Here is a 17,997-nt window from a genome sequence, read left to right on the forward strand (position 1 = left end):
GGTGACAAATGTCAGCATAGAGAGGCAGTTGTACAATATTTTCACAGAGACAATGTGGCATTTATAAACATCCTATGATTGGAGTGAGTGAAGGTAGGGATCAGCCTTAGACAGACAACCACTACATGGATCTGTCAAAACAATAGTTTTTTTACTGTCTTCAATAATGATCTTATGATTATGAGAAAAAACTGTTTACCTGATAGAAAATCATTGCCTATTCCTTCTCCCTTTTCCCCCTTCCATCTTCTATATATTCTCTATCCTTCTCTAATTTCATTATTTTCATTTTTTCATCGTTCATATTTCAAAGTTATAGTGGTGATGATGATGACGATGATGATGATGATGATGATTCTTCAGTTGTCCAAGAAAGATTTTTCAAAAATACTGAAAAGAAAAGGAATCAAAAAAGGACTATGTTTCTCTCCTTTATGACCACATGATGGCACCATAATCCCATCAGCCAGCTCTAGTGTTACACACTAACTTAACTTGTTTGATGAATATCTTTAAGTCAAATAGCAAATGTCCATAGTTCCTTAATGCTGTATAAGAATATTTTTCTTCCTTTCTTCCTTCCTTCTTTCCTTCTTCCCTCCCTCTCTCTCTCCTTCCTTCCCTCCATCTCTCTTTCTCCTCCATTTCTTTATTTTTTTTAGGCACTTAACCTTCTAGAACCTGTGGGTTAAAAATGTGGGTTGTCGTCAGAGATGACAACAAATGACAACTCAAATATAACAAAATAAATTTATCATCATTTAAACTATACCAGTTCAGAATTTGTTATCATTCAGATAGTATTTGAACTGGAGTTTGACTTTGAATTATTTATCATTTAAAAAGTTACAAGTTTTGATTTTGTCATTAAATCAGGGGATATTGGGACAAGTTACTTAGCCTTTTAGGATTTATTTCCCATATATAAATGGTGGGAGTTGGACTACATTATGTCTAAGGTCACTTTTAACACCTAATTTATAACTCTAGGATCTCATGACTATATTTGGTATACATGAGATATATATATATGTTTACATATATACATATACATATACATATACATATATAGGTGTGTGTATACATACATACATACAAACAAAAATGCAAATAAAAACACTAATATATTTTAAAAGCACTCTTACATATACTCATCTGTTCATTAAAGGGCCACTACTCAAACTCTGGTAGGTTAATCCCAATTCCTGAATGTACTTAAAAAGATAATGTTATGAGTTTTTCAAATCTATAATTTATATTTGCTTTTCCCATACTTAGTCAAGAATTATTCATTTTTAAAAGAATTTTTTTTGTGAGTGCTGAAAATGTATTAAGACATAGAGATGTCACAGAAATATTTTTGTTTTGTTCTATTTTTTTCTTAAACATTAAAGGGTCTGAATTACTAAAATTAAGAGGGAAAGAACTTATTTTGGTGTCTTCAATTATGTCAAAAAAGTATGAAGTAATATAGTAGATGATCATTGGTATACCAAGCACTGTCTTCTAACTGTGCATTTTACAGATCTAAGAATAAAAGTTCAAAAACAGTGAGAAATAGCACTCCCAGATGTATACCTTGGACCAACACAGTGATTGCTGTCTTATCTCAAAAATGTGCCTAGCATTTTTTTCTAAGTAGGAGTCTGATAATGTTTTAGAAACATTTAGATAACATTAGTTAATGACATTTCCATAACACCACTATTCTGGGGCTGGGCTATTTGCTTTCTAGACTTAGATGTGAGCCTGAAGTGCACTCTGTATTACCATTTTTGTTTCTGAAAGAAGGTGAACTGTGGAATAGTGAGTGAAATGAAGTCTAAATGATAAAACCTGGAATGTTTTATCTCTTAAGTCAAGAGTCAAGACAGAGTAAATATATGATGTTATTTAAAAATTAGAAAGGTTGAGCAGGCTTGCTGTGCATACTAAATAGATTACAATTTAAAAAGTTGAAAGCTCAGAAGGATTATAGTCAGTTAACTTGAGTTTGATGAATTTGTGTAGCAAATCCTGAAATATTATGATTCAATTCAACACAACAAATACTTTAGAAAATTATAATTTTGTGCCAGATATTTGACAAAGACATGCAATAAAGATACAAAATAAAGTTTTCTTTTCCCAGTCTATAAGAATTTATATGCTCTTTCAATTAGGGATTATCTGGTTGAAGTTTATACCTAAATTTTCATCATTGTGAATAATCTTCCAGCTATAACATCTAATTTCAGATATTTACCAAGGATGCTGAAATATTAAATTACTTAGCCAAAGTCATACAGATCCCTTCCTCCCTCCTTTCCCCAAAGCAGTCCTTGATCCCATGTCTTCTTGACTAAGAATTCCTCATATTCTCTCTCTCTCTCTTTTTCTCTCTCTCTCTATCCCTCTCCCCATCTCTTTCCCCCTCTTCTCCCTCTCTTCAGCTAATATGGCAAAGTAAAAAGAGAGCTAACTATAGAAGTAGTGTTTTTAAAAATATATTATTAATTGATTGAATGATTTTTCTTAGTTCTATTAAGGCATGGGACCTCAGTAGGGACCAATAATCCAAGATATCTTAAGTTCATCTTTGCAAATGAAATCACTAAGAATGTTTCCTTAGGTTTGGGATAATGTTTCAAGGAGTGATACATAACAAAAAAAGAACTATTTCTAAAAATGATATGTTTTCAAAACTGTAAAGTTAGGTGTCATATCCCCAAATTCTAAAGGACTGATCAAAGATTTTCCTTGTTACTTTCCTAACAGATAAAGTATCTGTAACCCTTAACAAAATGTTTATACACATATGGGTAAATACACACACACACACACACACACACACACACACACACACACTATATGGGTATTGGGTACAGATTACAGATTTATAGTAGTAATTATAGAGAAACCATACCTCAGAACAGGGCTTCTTAAACTTTTTTCCACTTCTGACCCCTTTCACCTGAGAAATTTTTATTTGTCCCCAGGAACATAGGTATATAAAATTGGTATATAAATCAAATATTTATTGATAATAAATCACAGTTTCACAATCCCCACATTCAGTTATGAGATCCCATTTGGTGTTGCAACACACAATTTAAGAAGCTGGGCCCTAGAATGACATTACATAGTTATCAAAAAAGAGATGTTATTTGCCATCAAAAAGCTGACGATTAAAACTGACAAATGTAGAGAGATATAAAGTAGTTCCTTCATTAAGAAGAGATCATCATCATATTTTTAAAAGATAAGTGATCTACTTGTAGAATTATAGATTTACAACTAGAAGAGACATCATAATTCACATGTAGTCCAAATTCCTTATTTTACATATGAGGAGAATGAGAACTGAAGAAAAGGTATAGTTTTTCTCCCCAAAGAAAAGTACAAGAGTTTAGGTCCTCTGATTTCAAATCTAAGGTACTTTTCATTACATTATATAATCTAAAAAGCAAACATTTACATCTTCATTGGTTTTATAATATAATAATTTTATAATAATTCTATATGGAAAAATGTACCAAATTTATGATACTTGAAAAGAAAATAAACATGAAACAAATGTTACTATTGAGCTGTACTTTAACTTGCAGCTAGACAACTTCAATGTCTAATTGAATTTTGTGTTGGACTTTTTGATAAGTTGAAGCATCCTTTTGGAACATGAATAATCACTCCTTAATTGATGTCTTCTGTAAATTTAGATTTTCATAAATGAGTTTTCTTAAAATTGAGGGACACATCAGCTTTTGAATAAAGATAAGAGTTAGTAAATCAGTTTGAAACTTCTAAGATTACAATCACCAACATATCACTCAGATAATAATTACTCTTGAAAAATTCCAAAGTGGTCAAAAGACCTTAGGTCTATCAAATAACCCAGGGATGATGAAAGTTGGAAAAATGGAAGAGTCTGAAGACCACAGAATACATTGGAGTACATTCTCTGCCTGTTTAGTTCATATGAAACTGATGAGAAGTGTGTAAATAGGTACATATTTATTATATACATACATATAATTATGCATCCATCCATGTGCATATATATATATATATCCATTCATTTATGGGTACCTATATGTATTCAACATAAAAATTCCACAGAGAAACTAGAGGAATTATAAAATATGTGATCCAATTAATGTTCTTCGTTTCATAGAAACTCCAAAGTTGAAATCTAAGATAAGTTATCTCAACTTTAGTTGAGATTCAAACTAATACTCTGATTCCTAGCCTTAGGACCATCCCAACTTCCATACCTCTCCCCAAAACTTTAGTTAATTGGTCACTCAGGGTGTCAAGATGGAGAAAACAATCCTTTCTTGGGAATAAAATTGCATTTTAGGAACCCTCCAAAAAGCTTTCCTTTGCTGAAGGTTGGTGTAATAAATCATTTTTGATAGTTAAGTTCAGCTGAAAGGTAACATTTTAAATTCCTAACCTCAGCATGCTAATATTCAGCTAGGGTCTTTTAATTCCACTGTTCAAGAAGGGGCTAGTTCAGTTTACCTCCCTAGGCATTAGCTTAATTCCATAGAAGATACTTAACTAAGAAGACTATAAAGACTACCTGAGGAGTCGCTTTTTTGTTCCCCACAGCCCAGCTTTTGCCAACTAATGAGTGACTGCTTTTTAAAGCTCACAGTAGAATGGAATTAAACAAATGAAACAAGGAAAAATATAAGCCAAATAGCTTAGCTCTCTCAAATTGTGTATATTTAATCCTCTCTTGTTGGGTGGGACTAAAGGGGAGAAGAATGTATAGAAGTCTTTGTAAAAGTCCTAAAAATGCTGAAAATCCCTTCAAAGCAAAGTCAGTTACAGAGTCTTGTCGTTCCCCCACTGCTCCCCTCTCTCTGCATCACGTGGTCATGTAATGTACTTGATTCACACAAACAGGTAATCCATAGGGCTGCACTCCAGACAGTTAAGTGGCTTTAACATAAACTCCAATTGCAAGGAGACTAGAATGCCAGATAAAAGCTTCATTTGTCTTCTGACCACTTGCTGAAAATCTACCCATTATACAGTGTAGACCTGAATGAAGGCTGCCGGTGCCTTTTTTGATGTGGGAGTATTCTTTGCTTTCTGTGAAGAGTCAATGACCCAGCTTTTCTTCTGCCTTGGCAGAATGTGGGTATTCACTCAGTGCACATTCCAGAGCTGTGATGGATGGCTGAGCTGAACTTGGCCTGCACTGAGAAGTGGAAGGGATGAAAACTGGGCTTGGACTGAGCCTTTGTTCTGTCCCACCGTGGCAGCAACTTGCAGTAGCTAGTCTGGGGACTCTGGAGCCTTTCAATAAGAGGAAAGATCATTTGGTTGGCAGATAGAGCAACAAAGGTTTGCTTATGATGCAGTAGCCTCCCCAGAAAAATAGCTTTTTTGTGTCAGGATATTTATCATTTGCTCATATCATCATTTGGGGGGCAAATGGAGCTTGGACAGTGCTTTGGAGAGCCTTTTATCTGGGCATTGCTTTGAAGCTGGGGGCAAGCCATACATTACAACCAAGGCTAGCATCAGAGCAGCAGGAATGATTGTAAAAGGAGTGGGAGAGGCTGAGAAAGACACTCAGCTGTTAATGGGAAATAAGAAAAGTTTAATTTTATCCTCCTTTCTTTCAGTGAAATATATCCTTTGTTCTGCCATCTTTAAAAAAAAAAAACCCTCAAATATTTCAGCTTTTGGCAGGGAGTTCATATTTTATTTATTAGCCTGTTACATTATTTCCAATAAGTACAGCATTTTGAAAACATAATAAAGAATTAGGAGTCTTCTTGGTACTTAAGGAATTATAGAATTTTAGACCTTGAGTAAATTTTGGGAATCATTTAGCTCAACTTCTTCATTGTTTAAATGGAGAAATTGAGGACTGGAGAAATTTTTGTCTTCCCTATAGTAATGGAATAATAGCCTTCCAGAAATCTCAGAGCCATGAAAATTACTCTTTTATGAAATTGGAGCCATACTAGAGTTAAAAAACCTCCAAAGCTATGTTTGGCTCTGGCTTGTCTCATGTTGCTAATGAGGGCAACAAAGTACCTTAGATCTTCTTAAAGTGGGGAAGGCGGTAACATTATATGAAAATAACAGCAATACATATGTGAATAAAGTTAGATGATGAAAACTCAGTGACAGAATTCTAAATTTTTGATCTCTTAATTAAATATACATACATACATACATATATATACATATATGTATGTATGTGTATATATATATTTTTAAAATTGTTGGTACAGAAAGGTTTTTACTTAAACAGTTAGATGGGCTATTATCTTATCTCTGTGGATAGTTCTCCCACCTGTACAGATGACAAGTCCTCCATGCCTAGTTCATGCTGTGTAATTGTCCATTTTCTCCCTGTAAAATCTACTTAATAGTAGGAAGTTTTAATTATGCTTCTTTTAATATCCTGGCAATTAAATACTCTTGACAAGGAAATGCTCTTTCATCTCTCAACCAATAAATGCTAAAGCAATCATTTATTAAGTTCCTTACTATATTCTCAGCACTATTTTAGATTTTGAGGTTATCAAGATAGTAACAAAACAGTGTCTACCCTGAAGGAATTTATATTCTATTGGGCAAATTCTCTCTCAACAAGTGTGTCTCTTTTCTTGGTTACATCTGATATTCTTGCTGTATTTTATAATCACTCTCATCCATCTTTAGTGAGAAGATGCTGCAGATTACTGTTTATCTTTCCATTGTCCTTTAAATAACTTAATTTTTCCTGTTTGAGCCAGAAATTCTGAGGATCTTCCTCTCCCAAGTTGAAACTTTTTTTTTAAACTTAAGCAGTACTTTCTTTGCTTCATTTTTCCCCTTCCTTTATTTATTCCTCCATTCCTTTCTTTTTCTTCCCTCCTTCCTTTCTCCCTTTCTTCCCTCCTTCTTTCCTCACTTCTTTCATCCCTTCCTTTTTCCCTCCCTCCCTTCCTGCCTTTCTCTCCCCTTCCTTCCTTCCTTCTTTCTTTCCTTCCTTCCTTCCTACATGCCATCAAGTCTGATTTATATCTCCAATTTGATTCTGGACCAATTTCATTGTACAACTCTACTGCGTGTTCAAGATATAAATAAATGGCCTAACTTAATTGGCTGCCTCTTCAGCAATCATATCCATTGGCCATTGTTTTCTTGAGCATCAATAATCTAATTTAAAAAAAATATATTGTGCTTTTTACTTTAGAGGATTTTTAGTGTTCCAGGGTTCAAAGCCATTATTATTTCTTTGAATAGGAGTATCTGCAAAATCTTCCTATCAATACTAATTGTATCTTGTGTTTTTACTCTGAATAAGACATCTTCAACATTATTGAAGTTGTTAAGTGAACATATGACTTCTTTTCTAAACTTCACTCTATAGTATTATTCAGTTAATTGTTTAATATAGTATTTTTGTCATTAAATATAATCTTATGAAAGTTTTATAGGCGAACTCTTAAGACTGCAATTTATCTCACTAAGTCCAGTAAGGTTTGTTGACATAAATAGACATAATAGAACTTAGGTTCTCTTTATCGCTCAATCATTTCAGAACCTCTTATCCTAATGATAACTCACACTTACATGTTACTTTAAAATTAATAAATTGATTATCTCACAAATAATCCTGTGGGGTAGCTAGTGTAAGCATTATTATCTCTATTGGGGGGAAGAGAGATGAATTGCTGGTCTAGTTTCTGGTTTCTTCTCAGTTGCCTTCTTTTCTTTTTTAATAACACTGTAACAAAGGTGATCATCCCTGTACAACTTATTTTGATAGTTATCTTTTTAAATGTTTAATCTCTATAAATATATTGAAAAATAATCCTTGAGTATCTTTCATTCTGCCTTATTTCCAGTATGGGCTTATTCTCCATGAATCTGGTTAGATTGTCAGTAGTTACCATTTCTTCATAAAGTGCAATGGATACTGAAGTGAAAGAATCCATATATAGAGATCCTACTATACTACTTTGATAAGAAAATTTCATGCTAGAAGATGTTTCATTTGTATCTTTTTTCCAGACTGTATCAATAAATTTTCTTGGGTTTCTGTATATAGCTAGATCTCATACCCAGCCCTCTGAAAGCTCTACCACAACCAATTTTGACAATTTTATGAGGCACTCCCATTCATGATTTTCTATCATCCAATTCCATGTGTTTTGCAAGTGTATTTGCATTCTAAACTCATATTGCTCATGGATTCTGTGTCTTTCTTGCTCAGGTCTTTGTTAGTAGAAATGATTTCTAGGGTATTGGACTTTTCCACCATGGCAACTATTTTTCATCAGTTAAACTATAACAAATAGTACTACTCAAAAGTTGTTTTTGTAGTTTTGTTGTTCAGTCATATCCATCTCTTCATTACTCCATGGGATATAACATTCTTCTATCCTATACTATATCTTGAAGTCTGTCCAAGTTCATGGTCATTGTTTCTATGATACTATCTATCCCTCTTATCCCCTAGGATATCATCTTCCTTCATTTTTTTTTACATTGCAGTCTTTTCCAATAAGTCATATTTTCTTATTATGTGGTCAATGTATTTAACCTTTAGCTTTGTTATTTGATCTTACTGTGAATATCCTGAATTACTTTTTTTTTTTTAGTTATCTACTGATTTGATCACTTTTCTATCCAAGGGACTCTCAAAAGTCTTCTCCAACAACATGATTCAAAAGCATCAACTCTGCAGCACTCATCTTTCTTTACAATGCAACTCTCATGGCCACATATATATTACTGGAAAAATCAAAGATTTGACTATATGATCTTTTGTCAGCTTTTTAGTTTGCTGTCCTGATTTGTTATAATTTTCCTTTCAAAGTAAGTATTTTTTTTTAATATTATGGCTGTGGTTGCCATATGCAGTAATCTTTGAGCCCAAGAATTAAAAATCTAAAACTGTTTTCATTCTGTCTCTCTCTATTTGCCAGGAAACTATGGAACCAGTTGTTAGGATCTTAGTTTTTATTCTTTCTTCCTTTTTTTTTTTTAATGTTAAGCTTCAAGTAACTTATTAGTTAGAAACAATAAATTTATTTCTATCTAGTTCTTTTTTTTGAAGTCAAAAGCTACAAATTATTGATGCTAAAATAATTACACAATTTTCATTATTCTTTTCATTTAGCATTTACATTGTTTTTTCACCATCTAATAGATGTTTTAGCTTCATAGAGAAAGTTGATTCTGAAATGATAACTCCAGTGAATAAAAAAAAAACAATGAATTACATTTGTAATCAGAAGAGCTGAAGTGGACATAGAATAACTTTAACTGAAATTACTAGATGTTATACCTTCTATTTTTTTTAGTAATATATCTCATGGCAAATGAAAACAATTTACTGGCCAAAATAGATAAGCTATTATGCTTCAGCAATATCTATATATGAAGATTATATGGAATAAATTTGCTTCACTTTTGTTTTGTTGTTTTTATTTATTTGTCTTATTATCTTTTTTTAAAAGCTTTTTATTTACAAATATATGCATAGGTAATTTTTCCACATTGATAGTTGCAAATCTTTTTGTTCCAACTTTTTCCCTCCTTCCCCTCACCCCTTCCCCCAGATGGCAGGTTGACCAATACATGTTAAATATGTTAAAGTATAAGTTAAATATTATATAAATACACACACACACACACACATACACACACACACACACACACACACACACACACGTCCAAACAGTTATTTTGCTATATAAAAAGTCGGACTTTGAAATAGTGTACAATTCGGCTGTAAAGGAAATCAAAAATGCAAGCGGACAAAACTAGAGGAATTGGGAATTCTATGTAGTGGTTCATAGTCATCTCCCAAAGTTCTTTCACTGAATGTAGCTGGTTCAATTCATCATGGCTCTATTGGAACTGATTTGATTCATCTCATTACTGAAGATGGCCACATCCATCAAAATTGATCATCATATAATATTGTTATTGAAGTAAATAATTATCTTCTGGTCCTGTTCATTTCATTCAGCATCAGTTCATGTAAGTCTCTCCAGGCCTTTCTGACATCATTCTGGTGGTCATTTCTTACAGAAAAATAGTATTCCATGATATTCATATATCACAATTGATTCAGTCATTCTCTAATTGATGGCCATCCACTCAGTTTCCAGTTTCTAGCCACTACAAAGAGGGCTGCCACAAACATTATTATACATACAGGTTCCTTTCCCTTTTTTAAAATCTCTTTGGGATATAAGCCCAATGGTAACACTGCTGGGTCAAAGGGTATGCACAGTTTGATAGCTTTTTGAGCATAGTTCCAAATTGCTCTCCAGAATGGCTGGATGTATTTACAATTCCACCATCAATGTATCAGTGTTCCAGTTTTCCCACATCCCCTCCAATATTTGTCTTATTTTCAAAAACTATTTCCACTGAAAATCAGAACATTATGAGATATATCATAAAATATGAAAATGAGTTTCACTATTAACATATTTGAATTTAAAACTGAACTAATATTTTTGGAACACCTTGAATCTTTATGTTTAAATTCCTATCTAACCAACAGGGAAAAAATCTACGGTTTCTTTTTGACTTGAAAAAACACCAATAATTTTAAATGAAATTGCTAATTTTAAAATTTCATTGCTTTAAGAGAAATTAAGATTGGCTGCTGAAAATGGATAATTTTGATCACAACAGGTTTAAAAGTTTTAGTATAAACAAAATCAATACAGACAAGATTAGAAGGGAAGCAGTAAACTGGGGGAAAAGTTTTTAGAACCTAGGGTTCTGATAAGAGCCTCATTTCTAAAATACATAGAGAATTGATTCAAATTTATCGGAATACAAGCTATTCTCCAACTGATAAATGATCAAAAAATAAGAACAGACAATTTTCAGATGAAGAAATTAAAACCATTTCTATTCATATGAAAAAAATGCTTATATCATTATTGATCAGAAGAATGGAAATTAAGACAACTCTGCAGTACCACTACACACTTCTCAGATTGGCTAAGATGATAGGAAATGATAATGATGAATGTTAAAAGGGGGGAGAACTGGAGCACTAATATATTGTTAATGGAGCTGTGAACTGATCCAACCATTTGGGAGAGCAATATGGAACTATGCTCAAACTTTGCACACATTGATTCATCAGTGTCTCTTCTGGGCCTGTATCCCAAGGAGATCACACACACACACACACACACACACACACACAAAAAAAAAAAAAAAAAAAAAAAGGGAAAGGATCCATGTGTGCAGAAATGTTCCTAGCAGCCCTATTTGTAAAGTCAAGCAACTGGATGCTGAGTGGATCAGTTGGAGAGTGACTGAATAAATTATGGTATATGAATGTTATAGAATATTATTGTTCTATAAGAATTGATAAGCAGGATGATTTCAGAAAGGCCTGGACAGACAGACTTGCATGAATTGATGCTAAATGAATAGAACCAGGAGAACATTGTATACAGCAATAGCAAAATTATAAAATTATCAGTTCTGATGGATGTGGCTCTTCAATAATTAGGTGATTCAGGCTAATTTCAATGGCCTTGTAATAGAGAGATCCATCTGCACCAGAGAGAAGACTATGGGGATGGAGTGTGGATCACAACATAGTATTTTCAATTTTTGTGTGTGTGTTTGCTTGCATTTTTTCCTCTCATTTTTTTTTCTTTTTGATATGATTTTTCTTGTGAAACATGATAATTGTAGAAATATGTGTAGAAGAATTACATATGTTTAACATATATTGGATTGCTTGCCATGGAGGGGAGGGGAGAGGGGTGAAGAGAAGGAGAAAAAAAATTGGAACACAAGGTTTTGAATGATGAAAATTATCTATGCATGTGTTCTGAAAATAAAAAACTATAATAAAAAGTTAATATACATGGATAACTAGAAAATAATAAAACAATAGAAATTTTTTAAAAAGATTGGCTGCTGGGAGGCATATTTTTTAACATGATAGGAATAATCTAGAAAGCATTCAGAGAAAAGAAAGCAGAATGGTGAAGGTTTTAAGGTAAATGAACTGGAGATTTTTCATCCCAGAGAAGAACACCCAGCATGCATATAGGATTACTGTTATAAAATATTTAAGGAGCTGTCATGTTAAAGAGAAATTAGATATACTCTGTTTGTCCCTAGAGGGTGAAATTTAGACTCTGAAGAGGAAGTTACAAAGAAGCAAATTTAGACTTGAAATCAGGAAAATATTTCCTAACAATAAGTACAATTTGGAACTATTATTCCAAAATGGAATAAGCTGCTTCAGAGACAAGAGATCTTCAAAAGCTGCATGAACATTTTTGAGTTATGATCTAGTAGGGGCTTTTATTCAGGTATGGCTTAGGATAGATGGCTTCTATAGTTTCTGTCTGACATTTTTGGATCCTGAAATTCATTGGATTTTCCTAAGAAGGAATCATGATGGAAACTAGGTAATGCACTTAACAGAGGATGGCCTCTGGACTCCAGGGCCCCTAAGTTCAAATATGACTTACTGTGTGATCCTAGGCAAATTACTTCTGTTTCCTCCTCAAAAAAAGAAAAGAAAAGAAAAAAGGAATAATGATTATAAAAGAGTTCAGTAAGCAAAATAGTGATCCAATGAACCTTTGCCACAGGACTCACAAGACTCTACTTTTTAAAAATTCATGTTTTCCATTTGTATTGTCCGCTCTCAAACCTAACATTTATTTTTCTACTACTCTCCTGGACACTTTTTCATCTCACTTAGTAACTTCAGTACTTGGTTTAGGATTTTTGTCTCTGATCTATCATATTTTGTTACTCTTGGTAGTCCACACAAGAATATTTTTCAAAAGATATTTATTAAGTGCCTTTTACGTCTCAGGTGTCATGCTAAGTGTTTCACCAAATATTAGTTCATTTAATCCTTAGCCTCTATTTTTAAAAAAGAAGAAACTCAGGCAGATAAAAATTAAGGAACTTATCCCTGAGCACACTCTAATAGATATCTGAGGCTAGATTTGAATTTAGGTCTTCTTGACTCCAAATTCATAGTTCTACTCCATTGTGTCACCTAGATGCCCCTATTTTTTGTTATCTCTCAAATGGGGGCATTATTACTATAATGTTTGAATTACATACCTAGAGATTGTTTGGGGAAAAGTTCTTCATAAATTGTCAGTGGACTTGAATTCTTCAGTGGACCCTCAATGCCATTTATGTGGGTTCTTCCTCCCTTGGCTCCAATTCACAATCAATCAATGTTTTCTCAGTCTACATGAATGTTGTTTCCATACCCTTCTATAAGTCCTTCCTAAAGAATCTGCCAAATATTCAAGAGACTTTTTTTTTGATCTTTTTAATATCCCACAGGTAACAGGACAGTGCTAGATTATTACTGATATTATGAATTCTCAAAATCCCCTCCTAATGATTTCCTTGTCTTCAAATTTTCCCATTGTCTTTTATGATTAATCTATTCTTCATACTCATAGTCATATTTAGCTTTTCAACTGCCTTTTATACACATCTACATCTTCTCAAGAAGAAGAATATCCTACCCAGCCTTGAGCAAATGTTTAATATTATTTCAATAGACATTAAAGACTATATCTTGATTGTGTTAAAATAGAGACCTCCTAGGTATGAGAATTTTATCTTCCAAATGAGGGTTGAATTTTCTCTGCATTGTAGTCATAAAAAGTTGTCTGGGGTAATGACAGATTAAGTGATAGACCCAAGGCCACACTGTCAAGATGTGCTAGAGACAGAACTTAGCTTTTCCTAGTTTAGAGTTTAGAGATCAATTTTCTATTCACTCAGTCCTTCTTGTAGCTATTTCAATAAACACTTTGTTGAACATTCTAGAGTTCCTTGTTCCTTAAACTTTCCATCATTTGTCCTTTATTAATCCCTAGCCTCATATTGGTTACTTACTCCCAATCTCCACTATGCATCCTTAGACAATTAGACAATCTAGCATTCACTGAAATCCATAAAACTCTAATGAATGGACCTGTTACAAAAATGTGATACTTACTATCATTTGGATGTTTACTACTAATTAATTATCCTTTGTGGAATCCTATCATATTCTCCACCCTGGATATTTTAAACCTTTTCTAGACTATTAGATCTCTCTCAATCTCATCCCAAAATAAACTATTTAATGAAGAAGTTTATGATCATAAATTATGCATTACTTTTACTTCCTTTCTCTCATTGATGTTCACACCCTGCTTCTCATTAGATAAATATGAATTGATAGTTATGAAATAACAATACAATAATTTGTTTGATTAAATATATTTCATGATTAGAATGAAGCTGGTCCTGTAATGAATCTCAGATAAAGAAAACACTTCTGCCAATACAAAAAACTTCTAATGGACCTTCTTTACTTTTTATATCCAGTTATCTACTTTTTAACAACTCTGTGGTTATATGGTTTTATTAATGAGTAATAGTAATTGGTAAGTGAAATAGTTTTTTTTTTTCCTTTTCTTCCTTCCTTCCTTCCTTCCTTCCTTCCTTCCTTCCTTCCTTCCTTCCTTCCTTCCTTCCTTCCTTCTTTCTTTCCTCCCTCCCTCCCTCTCTCCCTCCTTCCCTCTCTTTTTCTTCCTTCTTTATTCCCTCCTTGGAGAGAGATCTGAGGCCAGAGATACATTTCCCATACCCCAGGATTGGAGGTGGTTATAATAACAAACTACTATAAATAAATTTTTTAAAGTAGTAGGGAAAGAAGAAAAAACGCAATCATATAAAGTTAGTATGAGAGTAGGAAAAACCAATGTTCATCTTCAGAAGAAGATATTGATGCAATAAAAGACTCTCCTACCCCAAAGAATAACATTAAATGGTAACCTGTCCCCAAAGAATTCATAGAAGAACAATAACAACAATAAAACTTTATTAAATCAAATGAGAGAGATTGGGAAAAGAAAAAAAAATGATAAAAAGAATCTAAGAAAAACAATAAGATTATAAAACTAAAGTCAACCAATAAAAAAGAAAATCCAGAATCTTAAGGAAGAAAATGATTTTTTGAAATTGTAATTGGGTAAGGGTAACTCAGAAAAATTATGAGATCAAGAAATAATAAAGCAAAATATAAAGAATGAAAAAAATAGAAGAGGAAGCAAATTATCTAATAAAAAGGACAAATCAAGAAAGCATAAGAATAATTTGACTGCCTGAAAGCTATGATGTGTAAAAAAAAAAAATGAATTGTGATACAATAATACAAGAAAAAAATAAAAGTAAATTGTTCTGAAATGTTATAATAAGAGGAGAAAGTAGAAATAAGAAAAATCCACCAATCAGCACCTTGAAAGAGATGCTAAAAGGAAAACTTACAGGAACATCCTAGACAAATTCTGAAATCTCCAAGTAAAGGAGGAAATATTAGCAGCAATTTGTAGAGGGATGAAACTCTGAAAAGGTGTACTTGAATCAGACAACAGAACACTTAAGCTAATTACCTATTCAATGTGAGACAATGGCTCTATTAGCATATGTTTGGATAAATGAATCTTCTCACTGTTGGGTGCTTGCTGAATGTTTAATGTTAAGATAATCATAAGCAAGTATTGGAGGGCAGAGGGACAGAGGCCAGAGTCACTTTGTGCCAGGATGAGGAGGAGAGAAGCTGATGGCTTGTACTCAAGAATCTGGGATAAATCTTTGGCAAGCCTCATGGCAGTTTACCTGTCTCCTTCACTTCTCCCCCTAAAGACCAAGGACTTCAATTTATCCCGACTCTGGCTGACCCCATGGCCCTCCAAGGAACAAGCCCATACTTCACAGCAACTAGGAAAAAAAATTCAAATATAGTGGAGCTACCATTAGAATCACACAAAACCTAGCTGTGGCTACATTAAAAACCATAGATTTTGTAATGGTATTTTTGAAGAACCAAAAAACAGGTGTTGCAGTTGAAAATATCACAGAAAAGTTAACCATAATCCCAAATGGGAGAGGAAAAAAAAAAGATTGTCAATGAATTGCCAGACTTTCAGGATTTTGTTGCAAAAGGACCTGGACTTAATAGAAAATTTGATATATAGAATCCAAGAGAAATATAAGCTAAACATCAACAACTAATTACAAGGGACTCAATAAGTACAAACTATTTATGTTTTATATGTCAAAATGTAAACCATATCTCCAAGATCGCTATTTGTAATTGGATAGTTCAAAAATGAGATTATGGCATAGAACTAAGTATGATGTGATTCTAAAAAAGTAAAACCATGTAACAAAAGGTCGAATGAGTATTATAGTATACTAATGATGTATATGAGGAAGAATTGACACAGAGGAATTAGAGAGAAAGTGCTGATCATTCTAGAATCCTATTTTCATTGGAAATGGATTAAAGAGAGAATGATACATATTCATCTGGAAGAGTATAAATTGAGAAAGAAATAAGAGAGGAAGGAAAGGGGGGGAGAAAGAATAAAGGATGGATTTTTAGAAGGAACCCTATTCATATCAGATCTGGGTTAAAGAGAGAACCCTTATAAATATACAAAAAGATTTCTACATTTATAAAGAAATAAAAGGGTTAGGAAATAAGTGTAGGGGTTTAATTGAAGGGTTAGTAGATTGACAGGAATGGGATAAAGTGTGTAGCTTAATGAGAATGAGATGAAGAAAGAGCAAAAAAGTAAAGGATGGTGAAGAAGATAATAGAATAATCCTTGCAGGGGAATAGGTTAAGTAACAGGAAGGCAAGTGAAATAGAGGAGTTAAGAGAGATAGGAAATAAGAGCCATACACAAACATAATAATAAAAATCAAGAGTAGAATTTATTAGGTTCAAAAAAGCATAGGCAGTAATCATTGATGTCAAATTTAAAGCTAAAATAGATTTAATCAAAACAGAAAAAGAGAAACTACAATATATGTCAGCCATATTAATCATTATTATTTTAGAGTATTGAAAATAATTACTCAGTATTAGATTGGAATATTGCTGCGAATCATGAAATGATGAATTGGTGGATTTAGAAAAAAATATGGAAAGACTTGGACTTATGAAGGAAGATGTTATCCACTTCCAGAGAAACAGGCCAAGCAAACATAGTATAGACTTACATATATCCATATGAGAATATGTGTGTATACACACACACACACACACACACACATGCATTTATGTATGTGTATGATTATAGATATCTTTTGATATGGATTTATATTTATGTATATATTCATATGTGTATGTGTTTAATTGTGGCTTTCTTGGGGGTGAGGGAAAGAAAGGGAAAAACAAAGAATAAAATAAAAAGTGCACAGCAGATAACAAAAGAAAACCCACAAGGAAGCAAAGATGGACAGCTTTGAACACAATATGTAGTATTTATTATATAGGCTTTTTTATAATTGAAATTTATTGTTTTATATTTAGAATCTTCTCATGTTCTGCTTTGCACATGACAATTTTTTTTCAGTTTTTCTGTTTTGTGTGTTTTAAATAAATATATTAATTTAAAAAGAAAGCATTAAAATTTCCTCTCCACAAAACACACACACACACACACACACACACACACACACACACACACACATATATATGCATATGTGTATGTGTATACATACTCACATATTTGTGTATATACAGAAACACATGTGTATGCATATATTTGCATATTTATGCTTATTTTTTCTTTCTCTTAGCTGGTTGATAAGGACAGAAAAATGTATCTTTTTTTTTTTGATCCAGATCTGTGATTTTGTGAATAAAGGAAATACCTAGAGTACCTTTAGCAACATAGATCAGGTACTCATTTGTAACTTACATACCAGTGAGGGGTCTAAAAATCTAGGGTTCTAAAACTTAAAGATGTGCTGGGAATGAAACCCAGGAGGTTGAGTTAAGTATAAGAATTTAAGTGACCCAGAATAAGAGCAAGAGCAAGCAAGGTCAAATCATATCATTCAAAATACAGTAGAGGTAAGAACCTGATTCAGGTAGAAAGCCCCAAATCATGAAATACAAAAGGAGAGGTGAATAGAAGAAAATATTATCCAGTATTATTATAAACATACAAATCC

The sequence above is a fragment of the Antechinus flavipes genome, chromosome 3, assembly GCF_016432865.1.
Source record: "Antechinus flavipes isolate AdamAnt ecotype Samford, QLD, Australia chromosome 3, AdamAnt_v2, whole genome shotgun sequence".
Taxonomy (NCBI): Eukaryota; Metazoa; Chordata; class Mammalia; order Dasyuromorphia; family Dasyuridae; genus Antechinus; species Antechinus flavipes.